Source organism: Propithecus coquereli, unplaced genomic scaffold, assembly GCF_000956105.1.
Source record: "Propithecus coquereli isolate 6110/MARCELLA unplaced genomic scaffold, Pcoq_1.0 Scaffold43, whole genome shotgun sequence".
Taxonomy (NCBI): Eukaryota; Metazoa; Chordata; class Mammalia; order Primates; family Indriidae; genus Propithecus; species Propithecus coquereli.
This window is the reverse complement of record NW_012150063.1, coordinates 1,990,418-2,004,504: the sequence shown is the minus strand read 5'-3', so window position 1 is coordinate 2,004,504 and position 14,087 is coordinate 1,990,418. Positions and strand designations below refer to the sequence as shown.

At 36.8% G+C, this 14,087-nt stretch overlaps 1 protein-coding gene across 1 annotated transcript in view; it reads left to right on the top strand.

Annotated features, from left to right (window-relative positions):
• CAMKMT (calmodulin-lysine N-methyltransferase) overlaps positions 1-14,087 on the top strand; it is a 387,185-nt gene that overhangs the window by 337,274 nt on the left and 35,824 nt on the right. The window lies entirely within an intron of this gene.

Sequence of the window (14,087 nt, the reverse complement as noted above, 5' to 3'; positions counted from 1 at the left end):
TTCTTCGGCATTTTAAAAAATCTTCAAATTGTGAACTCATGATTGAAATATTTATGATGCTAAATAAATAGAATCCTTTGAGAGATAGGCTGGATCATGTACTATAACATTTTAAAAATTTGTTTTATTTTGATCCAATTTTAGACTTCAGAAGCTGGAAAAATAGTACAGAAAGTTTCTGTATATTCCTCACCCATCTTCCTTTAATGTTAACGTCTTACATAACCATAGTAAAATTAATATTGATATAATTTGATCAACTTAAACTAATGGACCTATTCTAATTTCACCAGTTTTTCCACCAAGGCCTTTTTTCTGTTGCAGCATCCTATCTGCGATCACACATTGCATTTAGTTATTATTTTTCTTTAGATTTCTGCCATCTGAAAGAATTCATCTTTCCTTGTCTTTCCTGACCTTGACACTTAGCATGAGCACTAATCACTTGTTTGGTCAGATGCCTTCTGATTTGGGTTTGTCTGGCATTTACTCATGATTGGATGGAAGTTCTGCCTTTTGACGAGAATACAACAGTGCATCATGTTCATGGTGTCAGTATGTCTTATTACTAGTGATACACAGAAGTGGAGGGAATGGTACTGTGAACTTATGCATACCCAGGAGTCAGCTGCTGAATGTAAACATTTTGCTAGTACAATCTTACTTTGTCTCCCTCACCAAAAAATCCCAAGACTTGAAGATAATTCATGATATAAATGTTAATACATAAACTATTTGCCATTTATAGAGCTTTTTAAGTACTCCTAGGTAGAATAACTTGGTATTTTCAGTTAAGTTGAAATTCATATTTATTATTTTATTTATTACTGTTAATCTGTCATCCCTTAGTATTTCGAGTTTTCCCTATGTTGAGGACACTCTGCCACCCCAGCTGCCCAGTTTGATTAAAGAAAAAAAAGGGTGGCTAAACAACGATTTACTACAATGCTTAAAAACCTAAGTGGTTGACGTATTGGTGTGAGAGCCATGGAGTAGCAATAATGTTTTTCTGTTATGTTAGTTGGTGAATGTGATGAAGTATCCGTATATATGTTTTAAATCCTGCATTAGAATGTTCAGAGTAGGCGGATGGCACAGGGGGCAGCAGGCTTTCTGTTTCTCATATAAATGAACAAACCAGTTCTGCTTCCCAGAGAACCCTGGGGGGTTCAGAGAAAGAGAAAAGTCTGCCCTTACCTGTGTGTTCTCCATTCTTAGGGCACTTTCCTCCACAGTGCGGACAGCCATACCCTTCTGGAGAGGGCTTCATTTTTGGACATGATTTTCAACCCGGTCTTTTAGTTATCAATCAAAAACACATTTTCTTTGTCATCCTCATTTACATTTATTTAATGCTTATGGTCATTTGTGACCATTTGAGTGTATTTCAGCATATGGAATCAGGAAATAATAGATTTCAGCTTCATGCTGTGAAGAGAGATTGTGTTTTTACAAGACATAATGTTGTTTACTGGGTGTTAATAATCACTAATTAATAAACATATCTAGACTTCTAAAATGTTGCAGTTTGAGGAATAAAAATGTCAAGTGTTTAAAGTACGAAGTGCAATAGTATTTTCTATCGTCGTTTCATAAAATAATTAAGTTACATGAAGCAAAATGTCATTGTGCAACACAGGTCATAGCCCAAATGCTTAATACATGGCCTTTGTTTCTGTTTTTCTGCTCTCAAAAATGCTATTTCTAAACATATTGTTCTGATATGTACCTGGACATGTAGTCTATATGTCAGTAATCTTACAGGAACCTTCAAGATGAGGGATTTTATTCTGTCTTAATCTCATACTAATTGTGGTCAGTCTCTTCTCTTTTAACCACTGCAAGAATTTCGTGTAAAGTCTGCTAAAGCACTTGCTAGAAAACAGGTGGATGAGTCAGTCTTTGAAATGCCTTGATCTTATATTAAGGAGCTACCTGACCACTTCACTGTTAAGAAGCTCAGAGAAACTGCCAACCAGTGATGTAATAATCAGCATTCTCCTCCATCCACCACTTTCCCACCCATAACCAGTACAATGTGATGAAAGTATTAGTTCCATGAGAGAAGAAATAAAAGGAAACCATTCACAAAAGAACTAAGATATAATTCAATATTCTTTTTTAGTGCCTTAATGCATGTGCAGAATTTTTCCTCCAAATTGGAGGTGTGGGATAACAGTAGCGACAGATAACTAAGAGGTATTTACCATAGCTACAAAGCCCACACGTGAGCCAAATATTTCTGCTATTAAAAAGCTCTTCAAAGCTTGACATGAAGTTTGTAATAGCTGAATGTCTCTTGTGACTTCATTTGCAAAGAAGATGTATAAGCTGAAAGGAAAGTAGTGATATGAGAACTGTGAGCCTAAGAAATGGCTCACAAAATTTCTTTTTAAAAAAGAAATAAGAAGCTGCCCAGAAATTTGACTGGTGCCCCAGCTCCTGTTCCCACTACTCTGACCTTGTTTTCAGTAACTACCAGCATTTTTCTGGCTACCAACCTCTTCTTACCTTTTATACGGGGACAGACCCAGGTTGTGTGGGGCCTGAAACTTATTTCGAGGCCCTCTTTAGAAGGATGAATTTGATTATACCTTACGTTAGTAAATTTTACAGAAGCATATGACCCTGTGAACACATTACTAAGGCTCCTTGAAGGGCTTTGGGAGGGGCCTTGCAAGTGAGAGGCTCTGACACCGAAGCTTCATTAGCCTCATGGTAAATCCACCTCTGCTTTCATAAGAACCACCTTCCTTGCCTGGAGTAACTCTCTTCCCTTATGTGCCAAACTTTCTTGCTCCCTCTGATCCATTTTAATGCCAGTCTGATTGTTGCTAAATATGAAAAATATGTTTGTGAAAGTCTGGAGGCCTTAGCCCTGGTGGGATCTAGGATCCATATATTAATACATGAAGCATTATATTCATTACATCTCAAAGATCTTAATGCAGTCATTTGATGTGTATTTGTCCATCCATGCAGTCATCCATTCATTTAGCAAATATGTCCAAAGTACTCTACCTTTGGGAATATAAATATGGAGTTATCGAGAGTAATTCTTGAACGAAAGAAAACTATGCTTCTAAATATAGCTAGAGATTGATGAAAGAGCAAGGATATTTACAGCATCTCAAGTGTTGGGTTTATGTGAAGCTGTCTTCAAAATTGTGACTGTCTAACAAAGAACCATTAGGTGCTTTTGACATCTAAGTATTTCTAGGTCTTCCAGAATTAGTGAATAGCGTCATTCTCTGGTTAATATTAGTTGAAAGTTATAATTTTTTTAAAAGATCTATTAAATTTACCCTGCTGTGATGTTAAAAGTACGTTTCACTTAAGAGTTTATCTTTGTGTGAAAGTTGCTAGTGAATTTTAGGCTTATGACTTTTATTATTCTTTAATAAACTGAATTTTAGTAAACTATGGAACTTATTTTAAGATTTTTTTATAACCCAAATTTTACCTTTATGTGGGCCTCCAGGATTGCCTGTTGGTCCCCTTGCCCTGTTGCTTTTTAAGATGTGTGTCTTTTCTAGGCTCAGTTTCCTTTAGAAGTTAAATTGGGGATGTGGAAAATGATTATTTAAATGTACAACGCAACCAAGTGGGATCCAACGGCTGATCTTTCCAGGCCTTCTGCAGTCTGTCCTCCGCTCCTCATGCCATCAAACCTCCACCTCCTCCTTCAGCCACCCAAGCCACCTCACTCGCCTCCCACATATTTGCTCTTTCCAGCTCTGGTCTTTGCCAATCTCGTTACCCTCCTCTTTGTCCATCCAAATCCTTCCTTTCAGGATGGCCCAAGTACCACTTCCCCCTGCCTTCTCTTTCAGCCCACCCTAATCTTTTCTTTCTTTTAACTTCCATTGGCTTTAGAATAGTACCTCAGTTTAATGTGGCACATTCTCTTATTATTCAAAGCACGTTGGCTTTGTTTCTGTGTTCATTGGATCATTCACTTGTTGACAAGTATTTTGATCACCTTCTGTTTGCCAAGTACCATCCTAGGTGCTGGAGGTGTAGTGGTGAACAAGACTGAGAAAGTCCATGCCTTCTTGGAGTTTACATCCTAGGGAGGAAGACAGGTAATTTTCTCGAAGGCAATCATTCTGCTTAATATGTTTTCTTACTCCCTGAAGCAATGAATAGGCTTTATCCTTGGTATACGAAAGCTTTGTATTTGAAAGATTTGTATTTGGAGCACATTTTGAAAGACGTGAATCCATAAGGTTTATAGAACCAAACAATTTTTAGTAGAAGAAAGTCAAGCTCTGGAGATTCTGACATCAGTTTCTATATCAGATAGCTGACTTTCATTTCAGGATTGGCTTCTTCTCAGGCATGCGCATGTAGTGTCTGTAGACAAACTGACAGTGTGAGTAGGCATTTATCTGTTCTTTGTCAGGTTGAAGAGGAAGGTTAGTAGAAGGTAACTGAGATAAGGAAGCTGAGGGCTCTCTTTAAGAAATTTTCTGATAAAATATACCTGTGAGTGAGTTTTGCTAGACTTACAGTAAAAGAATCTTGAGAACTGCTGAGAATTCTAGAGATGCCACTGTCCTGTTTCCTTCCTTTGCTATCTTGGATATGATAAAATGAAATTATTATGTGTACTTTCTATTTCTGATATAGAACATTGTTGATTTGCTTGACAATTTTATAGAAGGGCTCATGTCATTACTATTTAGTGTTTTGCACTGAAGAAACCAACTCACATAGGAAAGTTATCCTGTGTTGCAGATGTTCTGATAGAGTTGCCCTTTTTGTGTTAAAATGAGCCAGATTTTAAAATTTGGAGATGCTATTTTTTTTAGGGACCCTCTTAAACTACAGTAAATTAAAAATTAAGGCCTTTCCTTTTACGATAACACTGTGTTGACTCTTCAGACTTTCCCATTCCTAATCTTGACCAAGGTCAAAATCTTGCCACCAAAAATAGCCTGTGCTGATAGCCAGGTGTGCATGTCAGACTAGTGTATTCTCTGTGAACATGTCTTCCAGTGTTAAGAGAAAAATCTTTCTCCCTTCACAGAATTTTATATCACATAAATTATATACCAATAAAAATGTCTATTTTGAAAGGAATTCTTCACTTAAAAAGGGACAGGGATAGTCTTTAAAAATTTTTTTAGAAAATGGCCCATCATGATTCACTAAATGATCATTGATTTTTACCTTAATAATGGACATTAATTTGCTTTCAAACAATGCTACAGTGAAACACATCTGTCCATAAACTATGTTTGCAAGTATATCTACAGAACAAATTTTCAGAAGTGGATTTTGTCTATTCGTATGACCCTACCAAACACTGTGTTAACTATAACTTTGCAATATATTTTCGTATCTGTTAAGACTAATGTCATTATTCTTTTTTAGAATTTTCTAAAATTCTGTTATTTTTTATTATATTGGCATTTTCATTGTGATTGAAATAAATTTATAAATGAATTTGCTGAGACTTGACTTTTTAAAAACTTTGAGTCTTCCTATTCAAGAACATGAGTGTTTTTATTTAAGTTTTTTTAGGTGTTTCACTAGCATTTTCATTTCTCTTGTTAAGTTTATTTTTGGAAACTATCTTTTTTTTTAGTCTTATAAATAGGATCTTTTCTTCCATTATGTTTTCTAACTGGTTTTATTTGCATATATAAAACACAAAGCTATAGTGTTTGGTGTAGTAAATGTTTAGTCACCTCAATGAGTTATATTTCTAATAGTTTGTCAGTTTATCCTCTTGAATTTTCCAAATAAACAATCATTATCATCTTCAAATGATGTCAATTTTGACTTCTTTCTGATTCTTATACCTCTTTTTTCTTTCTCTTGAATAATTTTATTGGATAAAAGTTTTTACAATGATTATTAAATAATAGGCATCTTTGAGTACGACTTTGTTGAGAATCTGTTAATGTTTCTCCATTAAGCATGCATTAGCTTTTGGGTTGAGATATATATTTTTTTATCTTGTTAAGGAATTCTTGTATTGATTTCTATTTTTAAGAGATTTTTTTATCGTAAATAAATATGGAATTTTAGCAGATGTCTTTTCAGCATCAATGGAGATGACCAAATTGCTTTTCTTATTTAACTTCTGTGACAAATCATTTTTTTTTATTTCAGCATATTATGGGGGTACAAATGTTTAGGTTATGTATGTTGTCCTTACCCCCTCTCCCCCCCTAATGACAAATCATTTTAAAAGGTTTCCTAATATTAAAACATTTCTACATTTCTAGTTACTTGGTCATGGTGTTTTAATTCTTCTTTTAATTTGCTGCTATATTCTAATAATATATTATCTGGTATTTTTTAAATATCAACTTTATTGAGATATAATTCACATACTATATAAGTCACCCACTTAAAAGTATACAATTCAATGGCTTCTAGAATACTTACAGAGTTGTACAACCATCACAATCTATTACAGGGTATTTTTATCACCCCAAAAGAAACCCTATTCCCATTAGTAATCACTCGTTACCACCCCCCTACTTTTCCTCCTACCCACGGCTAGGCAACAACTATCTATGTTCTGTCTCTATGCATTTGCTTATTCTGAACATTTTACATAAATGGAATCATACAATATGTGGTCTTTTGAGTCTGGCTTCAATCATTTAACATAGTGTTTTCAAGGTTCATTCATGTCGTAGCATGCATCAAGGTGTTTGTCATTCATTTTTATGGCTGAATAATATTCCATTTATATGGCTATACATTTTATTTATCCCATTGATCAGTTGGCGGATATTTGGGTTGTTTCCATGTATTGGCTATTAGGGATAATGCTGCTATGAACATTTATGTACAAGATTTTGTGATGTTTCATTTTGGTTGGGTCTATATGGTCATATAGTAACTCTATATTTAACCTTTTGAGGAACTGCCAGACGATTTTTCAAAGTGGCTGGACCACTTTACATTCCCACCAACAGTGTATGATGTCATCTGGACTTTTTGCATTGATCTTCATCAGTAAAATTGGTCCAGAGTTTTCTTTATCATGCAATCTTTGTCAGATTTTAAAATCAAGTTCTTAAAAGAATTTGGAAGCTTTTCTTATCTTTTGAAACACCTCTTAGTGGGTCACCCTACACTGCTACCCTAATTCTAGATCAGAATAATGTTTACCCCGTTATTTTGTATATGATATTAATAGTTTATAGTGGCAAGAAATAGGAAGAATTCCTATATTTAAAAATACACTGCACTTGAAAGTACATTAAGTTTGAAAAATAAAGAAAAAAGAAAACAGAAACACCAAAAAGCAATAATTAATTTTGTTATCTCATATCAAATGGCACATAATTATAATTTCCAATCCATTAGTTCTCATAGTTTGTTGTCACTTTGTTTTGCTACCATGTAAGTTAATCAGCTGTCATAATCATAGAATCAGAGATAGTTGAGATGGAAAATATAATTAGTAAAATAATTAGTACTTTTCATTCTAAGATCTCAAGACCCTGTGCAGTCCTCTTTAACCAGTGCAGAATACACCAGTCACCAACATGGGGGAGGTCTGAATGTTAGGCAAATCTGTCTTCCTTTTGGACTCTGGAATAAGTTTATTTCAGCTAAATTCCAGACAAAAACACAGAGCTGGGATCAGCCTTAAAGTCAGTCCAGAAACATATAAGTGATAAACTGGAGCAACAGTTCTCAAACTTTATTATCAGAATCATTTGCAGAGTTTGTTATGACACAGATTGTTGGACCCCACACCCTGAGAGTCTGAAGTGGGGCCCGTGACTTTTCGTTTCTGACAGGTGACTCTGATGCTGCTGGTCTGGAGCCCTCATTTGGGAACTGCTGAACTAGAGTCCTCTCTGAGAGTTTCTCCTTAAATTCCATCATGTTCCATTGCTTTAAAGTTGTTCAGATTTCTATTCGTTAAAGCCAGTTCCATTCACTGTATTCGCTTGCTTATTTTACAAATGCCACGTACTTACAAAGAGAGAAAAGAACCTGACTCCCAGTCAACTCTCAATTGTCTGTAGTCAATTAATCTTGTAGGGCTTCTAAGGTAAAAATTTAATTGAGATCCAATTTTACTTCCCCCTTACCTTTCTCCAAGCCTTATTCCTAGTCTAAAAATGTAAATTAATTTTGTTTGATGATAGAAGCAGCAAAGTTGATCAGGTCATCTGTTTCAAGGACTTTAAATATGTGAAATCCTGTTTTGGTTAATCTGTGATGTTGTTTCCTTCCCTTAGCTAAGGGATGTGTTCTTAATAAAGTCTGTATTTAGGGCAACTGTTATTTCTCTGGAGTGGTGCCCTCTTTAAAATTCCCCTTTTGAACATAAGAAATTTGATTCTTGGAACTAAAGTCTAGACCTGTGGCTAAAGAATGTTCTAAACCTAAATCCAAATATGTAGAGATCTTCTGGAACAGGGTTTCTCCAAGGGGTTCATGACCTTTCCTCATGGAAATCACCTGTGGAACTTTCTTTTAAAAACATAGGTTTCCAGGCCTCAGACCAACCTCGCTGAATCAGACTCCATGGGGTTGAGGCTCATGAATCTGACAGTTTAACAATCTCTTCCGGTGATCCTAATATATCTGGAGCACAGACCACACTTTGATAAACCCATTTTATATCTCTAGATTGCTGCTTAGATTAGTAAACTGAAAGCACAGACGTAAATCTGTGGATATCCTCTGTCTGTCCTTAGGAGAAGTATTTTTTACCTTCCATGTCAGGGCTTTATTCCCCACTTTGGACTCTGAATTTCTATGGTGTCATCTTAATGAAGATGTGACTGGCATTGGACAGGGAAAGTTGGACAGATAGGAGAGTAATTCTTCTGATTAGTTTCTTGTCTACATCACAGCCTTTAGTTGTTGGGATTCAGGAAGAAGCACACACCAGAGGTGGAAAAAGCTTTAGTGTTAATCCAACCGTAGTTCTCAACCAGAGGTGGACTGTGTGTCTACCTCTGCACTGTTTGTAATCATATGGGATATTTTTGTTTGGTTGTCACAATAGCTAAGGGTTTTTATAATCCCAAGAGGAACAGGGACTGAAAACATCCTACAATACAAAGGACAGTCCACTACAATGAAGAATTGTCCTTCCTAACTGTCAATACTACCCCAGGTGAGAAATACTAGTTCTAGACTAGGTGAGAAAATGAAGATCTAAAGATATTGCTTGGATCTCTTTTATAGCATTGTTATGTTTTCTGGACTTGTGTATGTGTGTACGTGTTTGTGTGCACGCACATATGTGCGCATGTGCTATATCTGTCTTACATACAGTCTTCTTTAAATAAGGTTATAGAATTAATTTTATTAATGAATAACATCTTTGTATAAAATATTTCACTAAGCTGCTATTCTAGTTCAACTTGTATTATTCAGTTCAATTCGATAAAATGAAATCTAGTGTATGCTATGTGTAAGGCACTGTGATAGGCTCTTTAAGGGTTCTAAGAATGAGTAAGGTGAGGTTTCTACCTTTAGGAAGTTCAAGATTTCTAGACAAGAGAGAGACACTTCCCCAGCTACCAAGATACGAGGCAGAGTCTCCTCTAATTGAGTTAATTATGCTATGTGAGTATAAAGAGATCAGCCATTTAAGGTGGAAGGATCTGAGAAAGCTTCATGAAGGAGGTGGCCATCGAGTTGTGACCTAGTAAATTAAAGTCAATGAAAGAAAAACAGTTGAAGTGAGCATTCCAGGTATAAAAAGCAGGGAAGAAGTAATCAAAGACAGAAGTAGAAAAGATGTGTCTAGGCAAATTGAATTATTTGTGATGAATAGGGAGAGACTAGAGGCAAACAGACCAGTTAAGAAGTCGTCACATTGGGGTGGAGAGGGAGGTGAATGGGACCTGCACATGAAGGTGTCAGGCAAAGTTCTATTTCTCGATCTGGGTGGTGATTACAAGGGTGTTGGCCTCATAATAATTAAGGCCTATCTTTTTTTCATGTGGTTTATTGTTTAACGTGTCTATATTTTATTTTACAATAACAAGGGCCTTTGGATTTTGAAAAAGCCATTTCAGTAGTTCCAGAAAGAGAGAAAGAAGTAGTCCAGGCCTGAATGAGAGCGAAAAATGGTGAGCAAATATGGGGCCATTCCACAGAAGTGACTGTATGTGGGATGCTAAGAAAACAGAGGCAGAGTAAGAGATAGCAGTTTGGAAATTGCTACACTGGAGGTGGTTGTAGAACAAATACGTGATAATAACTAATAAGAGATTAGGAATCAAAGTTCAAATCTCAGAAAAATGTTGTACTAGAAGATTTGGAAATCAAAATCAAGAAATAAGAACATAACTATGGGAATTGGAAAGTCAGAAGAGAAGATGGCCAAAGACAGATTCTTGGAAAATGTCTATGTGTCAGGAGCAGTAAAAGGGGCCAGAAAAGGAACTGGAGAGCCAGACAGATGACTCAGGTGGTGTGGGAAAACACCACCCCCTCATGGAAGAGTTTCAAGGAGAGAGTGGTCAGCTGCTGCAGATTGTTGAAGGTGAAGCAGATTGCAGAGCAGTTCCAGTGACTGTTAGGAGAAAGGTCATATCACAAGGGCAGCTGGGGCAGTGAGAGTGTCTACACCCACAAGAATGTTGGCAGTAAAGGGACAGAGAGACGTGGTATGTGTACTACGGGGAAGCTAACTTGGAAGAGTTGAGCATGTGAGCAGGCAAGTCAGTACAGCCAAGGAAGAAGAAACACATGAAGATAAGAAAAGGGAATATTGGATGGGGCAAGGACTGAGAGCAGTGCTTCTCAAAGTGTGGTCCCCAGACCATCAGCATCGCTTGGGCACTTGTTAGAAACGCAGGTTCCCAGGCCCCACCCAGACCTGTTGAATCACAAACTCTGGGGTTGAAGCCCAGCAATCTGTATTCTAACAAACTCTCTGATAATTCTGATGTGGAAGCTTGAAAACCACTGACCTAGAGGGAAGAGAAAGGTACAGTTTTATCCAGCACACAAGCCGGGGAGCTTGTCACTGACAGGAAGAGTTAACCTACTTCCTTTTAAGCTAGAGGAAAAGAGGAAAGGCTGAAGAAGAGGGGAAAGATGACATCAGATAGCTTCAGGCTCTCAGTAAGGTCATCTGCTGAGAACAAAGACCTGGCGTATTTGGGGGGCCCAAAACATGGATATGTTCATCCCAGCCTCCAAACCCTTGCCTCTTCTTCAGGCTTTGTCTAAGGTGTCCTTCCTCTTCCTCATTTCCCGTCCAAATCCTGCCCGTAAGATCACATGCAGTTCCACCTTCTTCAACATGTCCAGTCCACAGCAATCACGTCCATGTTAGTACCTTGCTTACATTCGAGTGTCTTGTCTTCCAAATATGACTGTATGTTCCCTTCGACTATTAAAATTTTGTTGCTCTAGGAACACGTCCTTATTGTACTGCTGTTCACAGCATCATGTGGGGTTTCAATAACGTTTCATAGATAGATGACTCACAAGTTAGGAAGTCAAGAGATTGGTATCCCCTTTCATTCTCAGTTTTCAGTTCTAGATTTGGATAGTATACTTTTCCCCAAGTGTCTAAAACACTTTATTATAGAGGCTTCTACTATATGGCATTTTAAAATTCTATAAAAGATCAGGGAAAATGGAGAGGCAAGTGGCAACTAGGGAATCATTTGATAGAAGAGAAGTAATTACCAGTTTAAGTAAACACTGTAAATGACCTGAATGGGCCCTCTGCAAGGGTGAGCTGCGCCAACACAGACTTTGAGAAATGAAATGAAAGAAACCGTGGGAAAGGCTACTGGAATCTTCTATAAAGAATACCTATCATATCCACACAAAGAAAACTACTGCCTTCCCTGCTGCTGGTAAGACAGCTTATTTTTGAAGAAGTCTAAGTTCCTTATATGTAGCAACCATGATCAAGAATTTTATCAGTACACTACTTTTGCTAATACGCAAGAAATTACCTTTTTAATAGTAGAGTTTAAAACCATGATTCATTCCCCTGCAACAAGAGGTCTAAAAATATAAAGATACACAAATAAACATTAACCATGGGAATATGAGAAAAGAAAATTCCTTAAATCTTTATAGGGAGAGTTATCTGGGATCACTACAATGAAATACAAATTAGATTGAACCTGCTTAACATTAGGTCTTATTACAAACTCGAAACAGGGACTTTCTACTTGAGAAATTATCTTAGTGTGAGTTTTACATCACAAGCTAGGAATCCTATCAGAAATTGACTTGGTTTTGTGTTTCAGGTTGGAACCCCAAACTCAAAGCCAGAATGAAAGGACATGAGTTAGTGCAAGAGTAAGGGAAGGGAAGCTAATATTTGTTAAGTATCTATAACGTGCTTTCATATGCTGTATATCTCACTCAATTCTTAATCTATCCGGCAATGCAACTGTTACTGTCTCTTTCGTACAGCTGAGGGCAGTGATACTGACAGCATCTCCCAGCCTCCCTGGCTTGTAAGTGGTGGAGCTGATATTTGAACTCAGAGCTATCTAGTTGCAAAGCCCACGCACTTCTGCTATCCTATACCTGTTAAACTTCCCAGGTTTGGCTTGTCTGTAGCTGTTAAGATTTTTCTAAAGCACGTGGAATTCTATAATGATTATTAGTTTTATGATATTTCTATCTGTAAAATTGTACTTTGTAATGAATTTTGAGCAGAAATAAGATCTTAATGTTGTGAGGAGATAAAATGGAGACAACATAAATTTTACTTTGTTGTCAATATAATTACAAGTAGCATGTTGACATGATTTAGGTGTTTGGTAGAATCATCCTTTGCATGCCTTTACCTATGAATGTTATGCCTTAGATTGTAAAACTTACATAGATCAGGGGCCTAGTTATATATGTATGTACCCTGCTCTTTTTCAGAAAGCATTTTCTGGCTGGGTGAGGTGGCTCACATCTGTAATCCTAGCACTTTGGGAGGCTGAGGTGGGAGGATCGCTTGAACCCAGGAGCTCAAGACTGCAGTGAGCTATGATTGTGCCACTGCACTCCAGCCTGGGTGACAGCGAGATACCCTCTTTAAAAAAAATCATTTTCTGTTTTTTAAAACAGTCTTGTTATGGTAAAATTGATGTTCAATAAACTGTATGTATAACTTTATACGTTTTGAAATTTGTATAGGCCCTGAAAACCATCACCACAATCAAGATAATGAACACATTCATCACCCCCAGAAGTTTCCTCTTGTTCCTTTGTAGTCTCTCCTTTCTGCTTCTTGAAGTTTCCTTCCTTCATAGGAAACCACTAATTTGCTCTCTGTCACTATATAATAGTTTATGTTTTCTAGAGTTTTAAATAAATGGAATCATTCAATTTTTTAAGTCGGTGTTCTTTCAATCAGTAAAATTATTTTGCGATTCACCTATGTTGTTGCATGTATCAGTAATTCCTTCCTTTTTATTCCTCAGTGGAATCCCATTATATGAATATACCACAGTTTGTTTACCCTTCCACTCGTTGATGAACTTTTCGGTTGTTGCCAGTTTTTGGCTATTGCAAGTAAAGCTGTTATGAACATTTATGTACAATATGGATATACAGATATAGGCTTTGTGTGAATATATGCTTTCTCTGGAGTAAATACCTAGGAGTAGAACACATAGATCATACAGTGGCATATATTTAACTTTTTAAGGAACAGGCCAAACTAATTTTGAAAGTGGTTGTACTACTTTAGTTTCCTATCAGCAGTGTTGAAGAATTCCATTTCCTCCACACTCTTACCAAAATTCAGTATGGTCAATCTTTTAAATTATAGCCATTCTAATAAGTGTATAATGGAATTTTAATTTGAATTCCCCTAATGACCAATGATGTTGGGTATCTTTTCATGTGATTTTTTGCCATTCATATATCTTCTCTGGTGAAGTGTCTGTTCAAATGCTTTGCCCATTTTTTTAAAAATTAGGTTGCTTGGGCCGGGCGCGGTGGCTCACGCCTGTAATCCTAGTCTCTGGGAGGCCGAGGCGGGCGGATTGTTTGAGCTCAGGAGTTCGAAGCCAGCCTGAGCAAGAGAGAGACCCCGTCTCTACTAAAAATAGAAAGAAATTAATCGGACAACTAAAAATATATAGAAAAAATTAGCCGGGTATGGTGGC